Source organism: Bubalus kerabau, chromosome 9, assembly GCF_029407905.1.
Source record: "Bubalus kerabau isolate K-KA32 ecotype Philippines breed swamp buffalo chromosome 9, PCC_UOA_SB_1v2, whole genome shotgun sequence".
NCBI classification, from domain to species: domain Eukaryota; kingdom Metazoa; phylum Chordata; class Mammalia; order Artiodactyla; family Bovidae; genus Bubalus; species Bubalus kerabau.
Window position 1 is genome coordinate 32,181,177 of NC_073632.1, and position 15,344 is coordinate 32,196,520.

Here is a 15,344-nt window from a genome sequence, read left to right on the forward strand (position 1 = left end):
AAAGGATCTTGCTTTGATTTATGTCATCGAGTGCTCTATGTCTTCCTCTAAGAGTTTTATAGTTTCTGGTCTTACATTTAGGTCTTTAATCCATTTTGAGTTTATCTTTGTGTGTGGTGTTAGGAAGTGATTTAATTTCATTCTTTTACATGTAGCTGTCCAGTTTTCCCAGCATCATTTATCGAAGAGGCTGTCTTTGTCCAATTGTATATTCTTGCCTCCTTTGTCAAAAATGAGGTACCCATAGGTGCATGGGTTTATTTCTGGGCTTTCTATCTTGTTCCATTAGTCTATATTTCTGTTTTTGTGCCAGTATCATACTGTCTTGATGACTGTAGCTTTCTTTGTAATATAATCTGAAGACAAGAAGGTTGATTCCTCCAGCTCCATTCTTTCTCAAGACTGCTTTGGCTATTCGGGATCTTTTGTGTTTCCATATGAATTGTGAAATTTTTTGTGTTAGTTTTGTGAAAAATGCCATTGGTAATTTGATAGCGATCACATTGAATCTGTAGATTGTGTTTGGTAGTATAGTAATTTTCACAATATTGATTCTTCCTACTCAGGAACATGGAATATCTCACCATATGTTTATGTCATCTTTGATTTCTTTCTTTAGTGTCTTGTAATTTTCTGTGTACAGTTCTTTTGTCTCCTTAGTAAGTTTATTCCTAGATACTTAATTCTTTTTGTTGCAATGGTGAATGGGTTTGATTCCTTAATTTCTTTTTCTGATTTTTCATTGTTAGTATATAGAAATGCAAGTGATTTCTGATTTCCTAATTTCTGTGATTTTGTATCCTGCAACTTTGCTAAATTCACTGATTAGCTCTAGTAATTTTCTGATACTATCTTTAGGGTTTTAATTGTACAGTATCACATCATCTGCAAACAGAGAGAGCTTTACTTCTTCTTTTCTGATCTGGATTCGTTTTATTCTTTTTCTTCTCTGATTTGCTGTAGCTATGACTTCCAGAACTATGTTGAATAATAGTGACCATAGTAGACACTTTTGTCTTATTCTGCATCTTATGGGGAATGCTTTCAGTTTTCACCACTGAGAATAATGTTTGCTGTAGGCTTATCATATATGGTAAGCCTTTACCATGTTGAGGTAGATTCCTTCTATGTCCATTTTTTGAAGAATTTTAATCACGAATGGTTACTGAATTTTGTAAAAGGCTTTTTCTGCATCTATTGAGATGATCATTTGGTTTTTATCTTTCAATTTGTTAATATGGTGTACCACATTGATTGATTTCTGTATATTGAAGATTCCTTGCATCCCTGGAATAAACCCAACTTGATCATGGTGTATGAGCTTTTTTATGTGTTGCTGAATTCTTTTTGCTAAAATTTTGTTGAGGAGTTTTGCATCTATGTTCATCAGTGATATTGGCCTGTAGTTTTCTTTTTTCATGTTTTCTTTGTCTGGTTTTGGTATCAGGGTGATGGTGGTCTTGTAGGATGAGTTTGGAAGTGTTCTTTCCTCTGCAATTTTTAAAAAGAGTTTTAGAAGGATAGGCATTAGCTTTTCTCTAAATGTTTGATAGAATTCTCCTGTGAAGCCATCTGGTCCTGGGATTTTGTGTTTTGGGAGATTTTTTTTTTTTTTTAATCACAGCTTCAATTTCAGTGCTTATAATTGGGTTGTTCATAATTTCTATTTCTTCCTGGTTCAGTCTTGGAAGATTGAACTTTTCCAAGAATCTGTCCATTTCTTCCAGGTTATCTATTTTATTGCCATATAGTTGTTCATAATAGTCTCTTATAATCATTTGTATTTCTGCATTGTCTGTTGAAACCTCTTCTTTTTCATTTCTGATTTTGTTGATTTGAGTCTTCTTTTTTTCTTGATGAGTCTGGCTAAAGGTTGGTTAATTTTATTTATCTTCTAAAATAACTAGCTTTTAGTTTTATTAATCTTTAACTATTGTTTCTTTCATTTCTTTTTCATTTATTTCTGCTTGGATCTTTATGATTTCTTTCCTTCTACTAATGTTGGGTTTTTTTTTCTTCTTCTTTTCCCAGTTGTTTTAGGTGTAAAGTTAGGTTGTGTATTCAATGTTTTTCTTGTTTCTTGAGGTAGGATTGTGTTGCTATAAACTTTCCTTTTAGGACTGCTTTTGCTGCATCCCATAGGTTTTGAGTTGTGTTTTCATTGTCATTTGTTTCTAGAAATTTTTTTATTTCCCTTTTGATTTCTTCAGTAACCTGTTGGTTATTTAGAAATGTGTTGTTTAATCTCCATGTGTTTGTGTTTCTTACACTTTTTCTCTTGTAATTGATATCTAGTCTCATAGTATTGTGGTCGGAGAAGACTCTTGATACGATTTCAATTTTCTTAAATTTACTGAGGTTTGATTTGTGACCCAAGATGTGGCCTATCCTGGAGAATGTTCCATGCAGTTGAGAATGTGGTGTATTTTTCTGCATTTGGATGGAATGTCCTGAAGATATCAATGAGATCCATCTCATCTAATGTAACATTTAAGACTTGTGTTTCCTTATTAATTTTCTGTTTTGATGATCTGTCCAGTGGTGTAAGTGGAGTGTTAAAGTCTCCTACTATTATTGTGTTATCATCAAATTTTCCTTTTATGTCTTAGTGTTTGTCTTATGTATTAAGGTGCTCCTATGTTGGGTGCATAGATATTTAAAATTGCTGTCTTTCTCTTGGATTGATCCCTTGATCATTATGTAGTATCCTTCCTTATCTCTTGTAATCTTCTTTATTTTAAGGTCTATTTTTTCTGATATGGGGATTGTTACTCCAACTTTCTTTTGCTTCTCATTTTCATGGAATACATTTTTCCATCCTCTCACTTTCAGTCTATGTGTGTCTTGAGGTCTGAAGTGGGTTTCTAATAGACAACATATATATGGGTCTTGTTTTTGTATCCATTCAGCCAGTCTGTGTCTTTTGGTTGGAGCATTTAATCCATTTAAAGTAATTATTGATATATATGTTCCTATTGCCCTTTTCTTAATTGTTTGGGGTTGATTTTGTAGATCTTTTTTCTTCTGTTGTATTTCTTGACTATATAAGTCCCTTTAACATTTGTGGTAAACCTGGTTTGGTGGTACTGAAGTCTCTTAACTTTTGGTTATCTGAAAAGTGTTTTATTTCTCCATCAGTTTTGAATGAGATCCTTGCCAGCTACACTAAAATTGCTTGTAGATTTTCCCCTTTCAGTACTTTAAATATATCCTGCCATTCCCTTCTGGCCTATAGAGTTTCTGCTGAAAGATCAGCTATTAAGCATATGGTGTTTCCCTTGTATATTACTTGTTGCTTCTCCCTTGCTGGTTTTAATATTCTTTCTTTGTATTTAGTCTGTGTTAATTTAATTAGCATGTGTCTTGGTGTGTTTTTCCTTGGGCTTATCCTGCATGGGACTCTTTGTGCCTCTTGGACTTGATTGACAATTTACTTTACCATGTTGGGGAAATTTTCAACTATAATCTCTTCAAAATTTTTCTCATACCCTTTCTTTTTCTCTTCTTCTTCCAGGACCCCTATAATTTGAATGTTGGTGCTTTTGATATGGCCCCAGAGGTCTCTGAGATTGTCCTCAGCTCTTTTCATTCTTTTTATTTTATTCTGCTCTTCAGAAGTTATTTCCAACATTTTATCTTCTAGCTCACTTATTTGTTCTTCTGCTTCAGATATTCTGCTATTGATTCCTTCTAGAGTATTTTTAATTTTAGTAATTGTGTTGTTTGTCTCTGTGTGTTTATTATTTAATCTTATAGGTCTTTGTTAATTGATTCTTGCATTTTCTCCATTTTGTTTTTCAAGGTTTTTGATCATCTTTGCTATCATTATTCTGAATTCTTTTTCAAGTAGTTTGCCTATTTCCTCTTCTTTTATTTGGACTTCTGTGTTTCTAGTTTGTTCCTTCATTTGTGCAGTATTTCTCTGCCTTTTCATAATTTTTTTTTTAAGTTATTGTGTTTGAGGGCTCCTTTTCTCAGGCTTCAAGGGAAGTTGAATTCTTTCCTTGAGGAAGGTTGAATTCTTTCTTCCTTTTGATTTCTTCCCTCATAAGGTTGGTCCAGTGATTTGTGTGAGCTTGTATAGGGTAAGATTTGTGCTGAGTTTTTGTTTGTTTGTTTGTTTTTCTTCTGATGGGCAAGGCTGAGTGAGGTGGTAATCCTGTCTGCTGATAATTGGGTTTATGTTTTTGTTTTATTTGCTGTTTAGATGAAGCATCCTGCACAGAATGCTACTGGTGGTTGGGTGATGCCAGGTCTTGTATTCAAGTGGTTTCCTTTGTGTGAGCTTTCACTATTTGATACTCCCTAGGATTTGTTCTCTGGTAGTCTACCATCTTGGAGTCTGTGCTCCCACTCCAAAGGCTCAGGGTTTGATTTCTGGTCAGGAATGAAATTTCCACAAGTGGTTTGTTATGGCAGTAAGTGAGACTAAACCAAATATCCAAAAATAAAAAATCAAAGAAGAACCCCAGACAAATAGCAGTTACAAAACCAGGCAAACACTAATTAAAATAATTGAGTATACACCCATGAGCAAAGTGAAAACAGTCCAGCACAAGTAAAGTACAGTATATTGACCTGGTGAACAAAGGAAATCAAAAATTATATTTACCAGTTAAGAACAAAACTAACTTAAGCATAAACTGGAAAACAAAACTAAAGCAAGGTGCCAAGAGGGGAATAAAGCAAGGAAAACAAAACTAACAAGTATGTTGAGAGAAAAGGAAGGAAAGACAAGAAAGAATAGATATGCAAAGTTAAATAGAGGTATATGAAGAAGATTTATATGCATTAAAGATTAACTGCAAGGGGAACAGTGGAAAGACAAACAAAAGAATAAATGTAGAAAAATATAATAGGTTTAAAAAATTATAAATTAAAATTATAAAAAAGAGAAAAGAAAAGGAAGAAGAAAAGAAAGAAAAAAAGGGGAAAAAAGAAAAACTCCTTTAGGAGTTTTTCACAGAACTGCAAAAACCCAATGTAGAGGCAGAGGTTTATGACAATAGAAAATGTGACTGAGGAAAAGAAAAAGCTCAAAGCTTAACTGGATTTCTTAGTGCCAATAAAATTGACATCTACAACAGAGGGGGGAGAAAAGGAAAAAAAAGAAAAGAAAAAAAATCCAAAAGAATCTACAGAACAAGTCAAAAAATAAGAATAATAAATGTTTTTCTCTAGTCACTGCTGTCGCAGTCCTTTCCCTCACTGGGAGTCACAGTCCACCTTCCCTCCCTAGGATGCCCTCTAGCACTGTGCTGATCTCTGGACCTCCTCTGGGGGCAGCTCAGATTCTAATCTGGTCCTACTCCTCTGTATTCTTGCCTCCAAAGTCCACAGTTATCAGAACTAGTGTGTTTTCTTTTGTGGGAACTCTCAATGGCCTTTTATATACAAAACTAATTAAAGCACAAACTGGAAAACAAAACTAAAGCAAGGTGTCAATTGAGGAATAAAGCAATGAAAATAAAATTAACAAATATGTTGAGAGGAAAGGAAAGAAAGAATAGATATGCAAAGTTAAATAGAGGTAGATAAAGAAGATTTATACACATTAAAGATTAACTGCAAGGGGAAAAGAACAGTAGGAAAAGCAAACAAAGGAATAGAGGCACAGAGTCTGCCTAGTTGAGTGTGTGGATTTCATCTGCAGCTTGTACATCTGGTGGGAAGGTTTTGGGTCTTCTTCCTTAGCCACACTGCCCCTGGGTTTCAATTGTGGTTTTATTTCTACCTCTACATGTTGGTCACCCACTGGGGTTTAGCTCCTGAGGCTGCCCTTGAGGCTTGGCTTTTCCCCAGTGAAGACCAGGGTGGAGGTGGTGCAGCTGCTTGCGTTGCAGGGGTTCTGGCAGCACCAGGTCCTCAGGGGCATTGGTGGCTAGGGCAGAAGGAAATATAGTGCTCTGGAAGGGTATGGCAACCAGTATTGGCCAACACGCTCCAGTATTCTTGCCTGGAGAACCCCCCTCCCTGACAGAGAAGCCTGGCAGACCACAGTCTACAGAGTTGCAAAGAATCAGACATGACTGAAGTGACCCTGCACGCATAGATGCAAGACTTTTTTTTGCTTGTGGAAGTTCCCCAGTGAGAGTTGAGCTTGAAGGTGGCAGAGCTGCTTGGCTTGTGGGGACCCTGGTGGCACCAAGTACACAGGGACATGAACTGCTTCCGCTGCAGGGATTACAGCCTATCAGAGTCTTTTTTCAATCCTTTTGTAGCTGGCGATCAGAAGGCCTCTTCGGCCAGTCTTTCTCCACAACTCTGCCCTTTCAGGCACTTACAGGCGCCCTTGCTTGGGGTCTTTCTCTGTTGTTCTGTGTGGCAGGCACATAGAGGGGGACCCCCTGGCTGGGGTCCTACTCTGTAGATTGGCAAATCAGGCACTTAAAGGGGCACACTGGGTAGGGTCCTACTCTGTAGTTCAGTTCTTCAGGCGTTTGATGGGCCAGCCTCTCTATTGTTCAGCTGCCAGTGCTGATGTGTGGGGAAAGAGAGAGGCCACGGTGATGGCTCCACCCCCAACGCGTGACTCAGCAGTATTGCCTTGCTTCCACAGCTGCCTGGCTTTCCTCCACTGGCATTTCCCACCACAATCTCATCCCTTACATCCCCTCAATCCATCTCTCCGCAGTCAGCAGCAGCCCTCACCCTGGGATTGCTCCACAATCCCTAAACTCCAGCTCCCAGCCGCTGCGCCTTCTAGGAAACCAGCGTTTCTGTCCTGGGTATGTACAGCTGCGGCAAGGACTGTCTGATTCTCATTCCATTTAGGCTGCGACAGATCAGCTCTTTCACTCTCAGCCTTAAATGTTTCTCATCTGACTCAGAAAATTGCCCTGCTCTGGAGATTGGACCCCTGCTTCAGTTCCCCCACCTGCTGAGGGCAGGTCCAGTCTTACTAACACTCCTGTTTTTCCCCCTAGTTCCTTCATCCTACTGAGTTTTGCATTGTTCTATTATTCTTTTCCACTGGCCAGTTACTCCTGTCTGCTCTCAGCTGGTGTTCTGCATGCACTTCTGTGTCTGAAGGTGTATTCTTGATGTGTCTGTGGAGAGAGATGTACTCCACATCCACCTACTCCTCTGCCATCTTGTTCTTCCAACGTCAGGCAATTTTTCAAGGAAGATATTCTTATGTATCATGAATTCTTCAACAAAAACTCTATTTGTGGTCATTCATTATGATTGAGGTATGTTTCTGAGGTGGGCAGAGTTGAAGTGAGGGCAGAGGCTGCTCCATGGGAGGCCACCATGTTTGGGCAAAGAGCTAGAGCCCACGGTGTACAAGGTCACTTCTCTCAATCTCCTTAATAAGACTCTCATCCTTATGGGAAATGTGCTGCTTTTAATATATTGGCAAATCTTAGAATCATTTTGAAAACTTAACTTCTCTAAGCCTCATTAAAAAAAAATCCATGAATGGGGATAGTAAAACTATCTGTCTCATAAGATCTTTGGGTGTATTAATGCAAGTAACCTCCTTAGCACAGTACCTTACATGAAGCACTCGGTGTCTATTAATTTTTCTATTATTATCAATTTGTTAAAAATTAAAGTTGCCTCAGTAGACAGGTGAAATCAGCAGTCCTGGATGACTTTCTTGCAGTTTAATAAAACAATTAGGTCAAATCAGTCCAAAGACACCAGTTATTATAAAACCACATAAAAGATCAGAATGTTCCTAAAAAGGGAGAAAATTTAGGCTAATACAATAATGCTTCCCAGGTGGTACTAGTGGTAAAGAACCCACCTGCCAACGCAGGAGATGAAAGAGAGGTGGGTTCCACCCCTGGGTTGGGAAGATCCCCTGGAAGAGGAAATGGCAACTCCCTCCAGTATTCTTTTCTGGAGAATATCATGGACAGAGGAACCTGGCAGGCTATAGTCCATAGGGTTGCAAAGAGTCAGACACAAATGAAGTGACTTAGCACTAATGTAATATAATATAATATAAATTCACACATATATATGAATGCTATTGAAAATTACAGGGACCAAAAGACAAAGATTTATACTAAAGTCAATTTCACAGACCCCTTGAAAAGAAAGAGATTTTATATTTATAAAGAATAAATCCTCTCACATTACTCTCATCCAGGTTACTGAAACACTAAAAACTTATAGATTCACAGTAGAGTTAAAAACAGAGATCTACATCATGATTCTAGAAAAACCTAAAAAAATTTTTTCAGCTTAATAGATTCCAGATTCTTTATGCTTTTACTCTAGGCCAAGTATACCTAACATCTTTAACATTTTTATTGCATTTAATATTCACAATCTCTCTATATTAGTAGATATTATTAGCTCCACTCTGTGGATAAAAAAACTAACCAAGTGAAAATAATACACTTTTGTTACTGTAGATTTTAAATCTTTTCTGCTCTGATAAGTCCATTTTGAATTTGTATAGTAAAGCTTTCTCGATTTCCATCAAAATAAAATACAATTTAAAAGTACTACTTAAACTCTTTGACTCTCTTTAGCTATATATTACTTCTCACCATTTTCATTATAAAGACAGTTCAGTTCAGTTCAGTTCAGTCACTCAGTTGTGTCCGACTCTTTGCGACCCCATGAATCGCAGCACGCCAGGCCTCCCTGTCCATCACCAACTCCCAAAGTTTACCCAAACTCATGTCCATCGAGTCGGTGATGCCATCCAATCATCTCATCCCCTGTCATCCCCTTCTCTTCCTGCCCCCAATCCCTCCCAGAATCAGAATCTTTTCCCATGAGTCAGCTCTTTGCATCAGGTGTCCAAAGTATTGGAGGCTCAGCTTCAACATCAGTCCTTCCAATGAACACCCAGGACTGACCTCCTTTAGGATGGACTGGTTGGATCTCCTTGCAGTCCAAGGGACTCTCAAGAGTCTTCTCCAACACCACAGTTCAAAAGCATCAATTATTCGGGGTTCAGCCTTCCTCACAGTCCAACTCTCACATCCATACATGACCACAGGAAAAACCATAGCCTTGACTAGACGGACCTTTGTTGGCAAAGTAATGTCTCTGCTTTTTAATATGCTGTCTAGGTTGGAGAATCCCAGAGATGGGGGAGCCTTGTGGGCTGCCGTCTCTGGGGTCGCACAGAGTCGGACACGACTGAAGCGACTTAGCAGCAGCAGCAGCAGGTTGGTCATAACTTTCCTTCCAATGAGTAAGCATCTTTTAATGTCATGGCTGCAATCACCATCTGCATTGATTTTGGAGCCCAAAAAAATAAAGTCTGACACTGTTTCCACTGTTTCCCCATCTATTTGCCATGAAGTGATGGGACCAGGTGCCATGATCTTAGTTTTCTGAATGTTGAACTTTAAGCCAGCTTTTTCGCTCTCCTCTTTCACTTTCATCAAGAGGCTTTTTAGTTCCTCTTTACTTTCTGCCATAAAGGTTGTGTCATCTGCCTTTCTGAGGTTATTGATATTTCTCCTGGCAATCTTGATTCCAGCTTGTGCTTCCTCCAGCCCAGTGTTTCTCATGATGGAGTCTGCATATAAGTTAAATAAGCAGGGTGACAATATACAGCCTTGACGTACTCCTTTTCCTATTTGGAACCAGTCTGTTGTTCCATGTCCAGGTCTAACTGCTGCTTCCTGATCTGCATATAGGTTTCTCAAGAGGCAGATCAAGTGGTCTGGTATTTCCATTTCTTCCAGAATTTTCCACAGTTTATTGTGATCCACACAGCCAAAGGCGTTGGCATAGTCAATAAAGCATAAATAGATGTTTTTCTGAAACTCTCTTGCTTTTTCCATGATCCAGCAGATGTTGGCAATTTGATCTCTGGTTCCTCTGCCTTTTCTAAAACCAGCTTGTACATCTGGAAGTTCACGGTTCATGTATTGCTGAAGCCTGGCTTGGAGAATTTTGAGCATTACTTTACTAGCGTGTGAGATGAGTGCAATTGTGTGGTAGTTTGAGCATTCTTTGGCATTGCCTTTCTTTGGGATTGGAAGGAAAACTGACCTTTTCCAGTCCTGTGGCCACTGCTGAGTTTTCCAAATTTGCTGGCATATTGAGTGCAGCACTTTCACAGCATCATCTTTCAGGATTTGAAATAGCTCCACTGGAATTCCATCACCTCCATTGGCTTTGTTCATAGTGATGCTTTCTAAGGCCCACTTGACTTCACATTCCAGGATGTCTGGCTCTAGGTGAGTGATCACACCATCGTGATTATCTGGGTCATGAAGATCTTTTTTGTACAGTAAGAGTGGATTTTGTCTAGACAAAAAATCAGAGGAGATACTTGATTTTATGTGAAATTTCAAAATTTCAAAGTAGATAATCAAAGATGTGTTACTTGATTTTTGAACAGCTCATATATTAAGAATATAAAATTATCCAGGGTTAGAAATAAAGGAGAATGTTTTTTGAGACAGATATTTGAAGAGAACTTTTTGTGTGCTGTGAGCCTATCTCGTCCTTTCCCTCTGCCCAGAGGAATGAGGGTCCAACTTCATTGTAATTAATTAATTAATTTGGGGGGGGAGTATAGTTGCCTTATAATGTTGTGTTTGATTTAGGTCATAACTTAATGGTCTAGTGGTTTTCTCCACTTTCTTCAATTTCAGTCTGAATTTGGCAATAAGGAGTTCATGATCTGAGCCACAGTCAGCTCCCTGTCTTGTTTTTGCTGACTGTATAGAGCTTCTCCATCTTTGGCTGCAAAGAATATAATCAATCCGATTTTGGTGTTGACCATCTGGTGATGTCCATGTGTAGAGTCTTCTCTTGTGTTGTTGGAAGAGGATGTTTGCTATGACCAGTGCGTTCTCTTGGAAGAACTCTATTAGCCTTTGCCCTGAGTTAAATTCACCCATTCCAGTCCTTACAAATAGCTGTGAAAAGAAGGGAAGTGAAAAGCAAAGGGGAAAAGGAAAGATATACCCATTTGAATGCAGAATTCCAAAGAATAGCAAGGAGAGATAAGAAAGCCTTCCTCAGTGATCAATGCAAAGAAGTAGAGGAAAACAATAGAATGGGAAAGACTAGAGATCTCTTCAAGAATATGAGAGATACCAAGGGAACATTTCATGCAAAGATGGGTTCAATAAAGGACAGAAATGGTAGAGACCTAACAGAAGCAGAAGATATTAGGAAGAGATGGCAAGAATACGCAGAAGAACTGTGTATCTCTTAATTCATTCCACCCCCTCTCCCCGCCTTGGTGTCCATACATTTGTTCTCTATGTCGGTGTCTCTATTTCTGTTTTGCAAAAATGTTCATCTATACCACTTTTCTAGACTCCACTTATATGTGTTAATATATAACCTTTGTTTTTCTCTTTCTGACTGACTTCACTCAGTATGACAGTTTCTAGGTTCATCCACATCTCTTCAAAGCAACTTCTTAACTTTACATCTTTTAAAAGGGGCTTAAGGGGACCACTGAAGGAATCTGATATATGTGTATATAGATATGCATATATATGGGTTTGTGTACATATATGTGGGCTCCTCAGGTGGCACAGTGGTAAATAATCTGCCTACCAAAGCAGGAGAGGCAAGACCCCAGGGTTCCATCCCTGGGTTGGGAAGGTCTCCTGATGTAGACATTGGCATCCCACTCCAGTGTTCTTGCCTGGAAAATTCCATGGACAGAGGAGCCTGGCAGGCTACAGTCCATGGGTTCTTGAAGACTTGGAAATGACTGATCAACTGAGTACATATGTGTATATATATATGAATGATTCATAATATACATGCTTATATAATATAAAAGTGTATTTGTAAGTGTATATTAGTGTATTTTATAAAGTTGGGGGAAATTGTGAGCTTGTGATGGATTCACACCTGAGAAAGTGTGACCTGATAGTGGTGTTGTCCAGCAGAAAGAGGCTGTGAATTGTGTTACTGGAGACAGGTAGTGGGGGATTTGCAATAAGCAGCCAAAAAGGAAGCACTGCCTGGGTCAAGGGAGTTGTCAGAGGGCCCACCCAGGAGTCTTTTCAAGACGCCCAGGGAAAGAGTCAATGTTAACTGAATATAGGGCCATACAGGGTGTAGCAGTACCAGTCAAGACCTGCTCCTAAGACTTTAGGGAAAAAAAAAACCAAACTGCTGTTAAGTGGAAAGAAGAGAAGACAACCACTTCTATCTTGGCCTGGTTCCCTGAAGAAAGTCCTGTTGAAAGCTTACATTCTGAGACTGTATAGCAAAATGTCATGTCAATATGGCAAGGTCAAGGGGAAAAGGAAACGAGTCAGGCAGGGAAAAAGCAAGTGCCTTTAGCAGGTGGCACATCACTGAGCATGCTAATAGCTTCACCAGGACCCAGAGCTAATTGCTTGTTCCTAGGGCACCTCTTGGGCTTCCCAGTGGCTCAGCGGTAAAGAATCTGCCTGCAATGCAGGAGACACAGGAGATGCTGATTTGATCCCTGGGTCAAGAAAATCCCCTGGAAGAGGACATGGCAACCACTCCAGTATTCTTTCCTGGAAAATCCCTTGGACAGAGGAGCCTAGGGAGTTACAGTCCATAGGGTAACGAAGAGTTGGACATGACACTGAAGTGACTGAGCATGCATGAGCAGGTCACTTCTTCCGCACAGGTTTTGTGGAGCCACCATTCCTTAGAATATTCTCTCAGTGGAAGTACTGGAGAGACATTGATCTGCTGGTTTTGTTTTCCTATTTCTTGTCCCTTGTCATCTCAAGTTCAACTTCTGAGGCATTAACTTCCTTACTTTTGACCCTTGACCCAGTCTGTGTTTTCAGGCCCCTCTAGAAAGCTGCTAGGAAAGCCAGACCTTGTGCTTTGCAGTGTGTGGCTTCTCCATGAACATGGGCATGGGAGGAGAGTCAGGTCCAGTTAGATGAGATTAAGTGCAGAATGGCGGAACTACCCTATGGCTCATATGAAGAAGCTGAGAAAGCTCACACGGTATCAGGAGATGAGGCAAGAGTGAAGGTCTCAATGGCTGCCCTTGGAATGCAGTTGGGGCAAGATGAGGTGAGGTGTTTTTCTGAAATGCCTCTCTTCCCGGAGAAAGGAGGAACAAATATTTATTTTTGAACAAGCCTTGAAAATGCATTTATTATGTTGCCTGGACAGTTTTAATTAATGAAATGAGGCTGAAATTGTGACTTGAAATACCTATAAGAATTTTTACTAACTGAAAGCAGAGTCATGGATTCTGCCTAATTTTTATCCAGGGGCAGAGAAGGATTGGGCTTTCCTGGTGGTTCAGTAGTAAAGAATCCACCTGTAATGCAGGAGATGTGGATTTGATCCCTGGGCCAGGAAGATCCCTTGGTGTAGGAAGTGGCCACCAACTCCAGTATTCTTGCCTGGAGAATCCCATGAAGAGAAGAAGCCTGGTGGGCTACAGTGCATGGGGTCGCAAAGACTTAGCGACTGAGCACCGGCACCAGCATGGAAGGATTATCCTCAATGAAGATGTTTAAAGAGATAATGAAATTAATTTCATGAATGTGTCTTAAGATTTCTGCACTTTCAAGTCACTAATTATACCCTGAGCTCTTAAAATGCACTTTATTCCACTATTTCTACTTCTTCACTTCCCATTAGTTCCTCACACACCACCATTAGTCTTTACCACTAATGTGATAACTGTGCAAACTTATAAGACTCTCAGAAGTCTCCATATCTCTTTTTTTCTCTGCAGTGTTTGTGCTCACCACTATTTATTTTTAATACTTTCCTGCCTCAGATTCTATGACACCAAACTTCTTGGTTTTCTTTCCACTTCCTGAATCAGTCCTTGGAATCTTTGATACCCATTCTTTCTTCCATACCCAGCTTCTAAAAAAAAAAAAAAAAAAATTAATGACCTTTGGGGTTTACTCCTCAGTCCATGCTTTCTTGACTCTGTGTCTTTCCCCAGGATAAGTTTTCTTTTCTCTGCCAACTCTCAGCAATTATGAACTCAAATCCCAGAGAACTCCTTACCTACAGGACATCTTTATTTCAAATTCAACATGTCCCAAAGCTGAACTCTTCATCTTTTGCTTCCAAACTGGCTACTTCTTCTGGCATTTACTATCTTGATTTATTGTACCATTATTCACCACACCCCACCCTCTGCCGAGTCAGTAACCTGGGAATGATCCCAGACTCCTCATGGACCTTCATTTCCACATCAAAGCAGTCACCAAGCCCTGGAGATAAAACCTTTGGAGGAGATCAGGAATCTATCTGCTCCAAGTCATCCTCATTGCTACTGCCATAGATTAGGTCTTCACTGGGTCTGAACTGGGTGTTACCTTAGCCTCTGACAGCTTCTGACTAACATTTCTATTACTTTAAATTTCAGATCCACGCTATCACAAGAATCATCTCTATCATTTTTTTTCTATATAATAAAATAAGAAAAACTCTTCCAACTCTGAGTCTGTAAAGAAATGACAAATTTTGTATTAACAGCGGTACAGTCAAAGCCCTCCTGATCTGATTGCTGTTGATCTGCTAGTTTTGGAATAAGAGTAATATGATAAACACAGAGCATGTCCTTTACCATCAAGCTAGTCCCAAGTTCTCATCCTGGCTCTGCCACTCACTGTCTGTCTGACTGTGGGCAAAGTAATAAGCCTTCTGGACTTTGGGTGTTTCATGGGTAGAATGTTGGTCAGTGTATATAACCATGAAGTGAAGTGAAGTGAAATCGCTCAGTCATGTCCGACTCTTTGCGACTCCACGGACTGTAGCCTATCAGGCTCCTCCATCCATGGGATTTTCCAGGCAAGAATACTGGAGTGGGTTGCCATTTCCTTCTCCAGGGATCTTCCCCACGCAGGGATTGAACCCGGGTCTCCTGCATTGTAGGCAAATGCTTTTACTGGCTGAGCCACCAGGGAAGCCATGTATATAACCATGGTGAAGATTAAATGGAACCATGTATGTGATGCATTCAGCACCTAAACAACTCTCAACACATTTCCTTTCCTCCTTCACTCACTGCATTCCCTTTACCTTATGTGTCAGTATGCTGGTATGCATGAAATACCTCGAATCTGTTTTTTGGTCCCATCCATTTTTTTCATATAATATTCTCTCTAAGAGTAACTTTCTCTTTCCTGCTGGAGAGTTGCTTCTCATTCCAGAAGATGAAACTGCAGGGCACTTCTGCAAAGCACTCCCTGACACCCAAGGCTAAGGTAAACACTCTATTCTCCTTTTAAAACTTCTTTCAATATCTTGTCCAACTGCCAAAGCAGCTGTTATGTCACTGCGCCGTAAGAATGAGGCACCTGGGCTTGGAGGATACACAGTCAGTCACATAATGTTCTTAAAAGCTGACATGATACCAATACAAATAAAGAAAAATGCATAAAAGGACCTCTGAAATGATCTTCTCATTACTGTGCAATCATGCA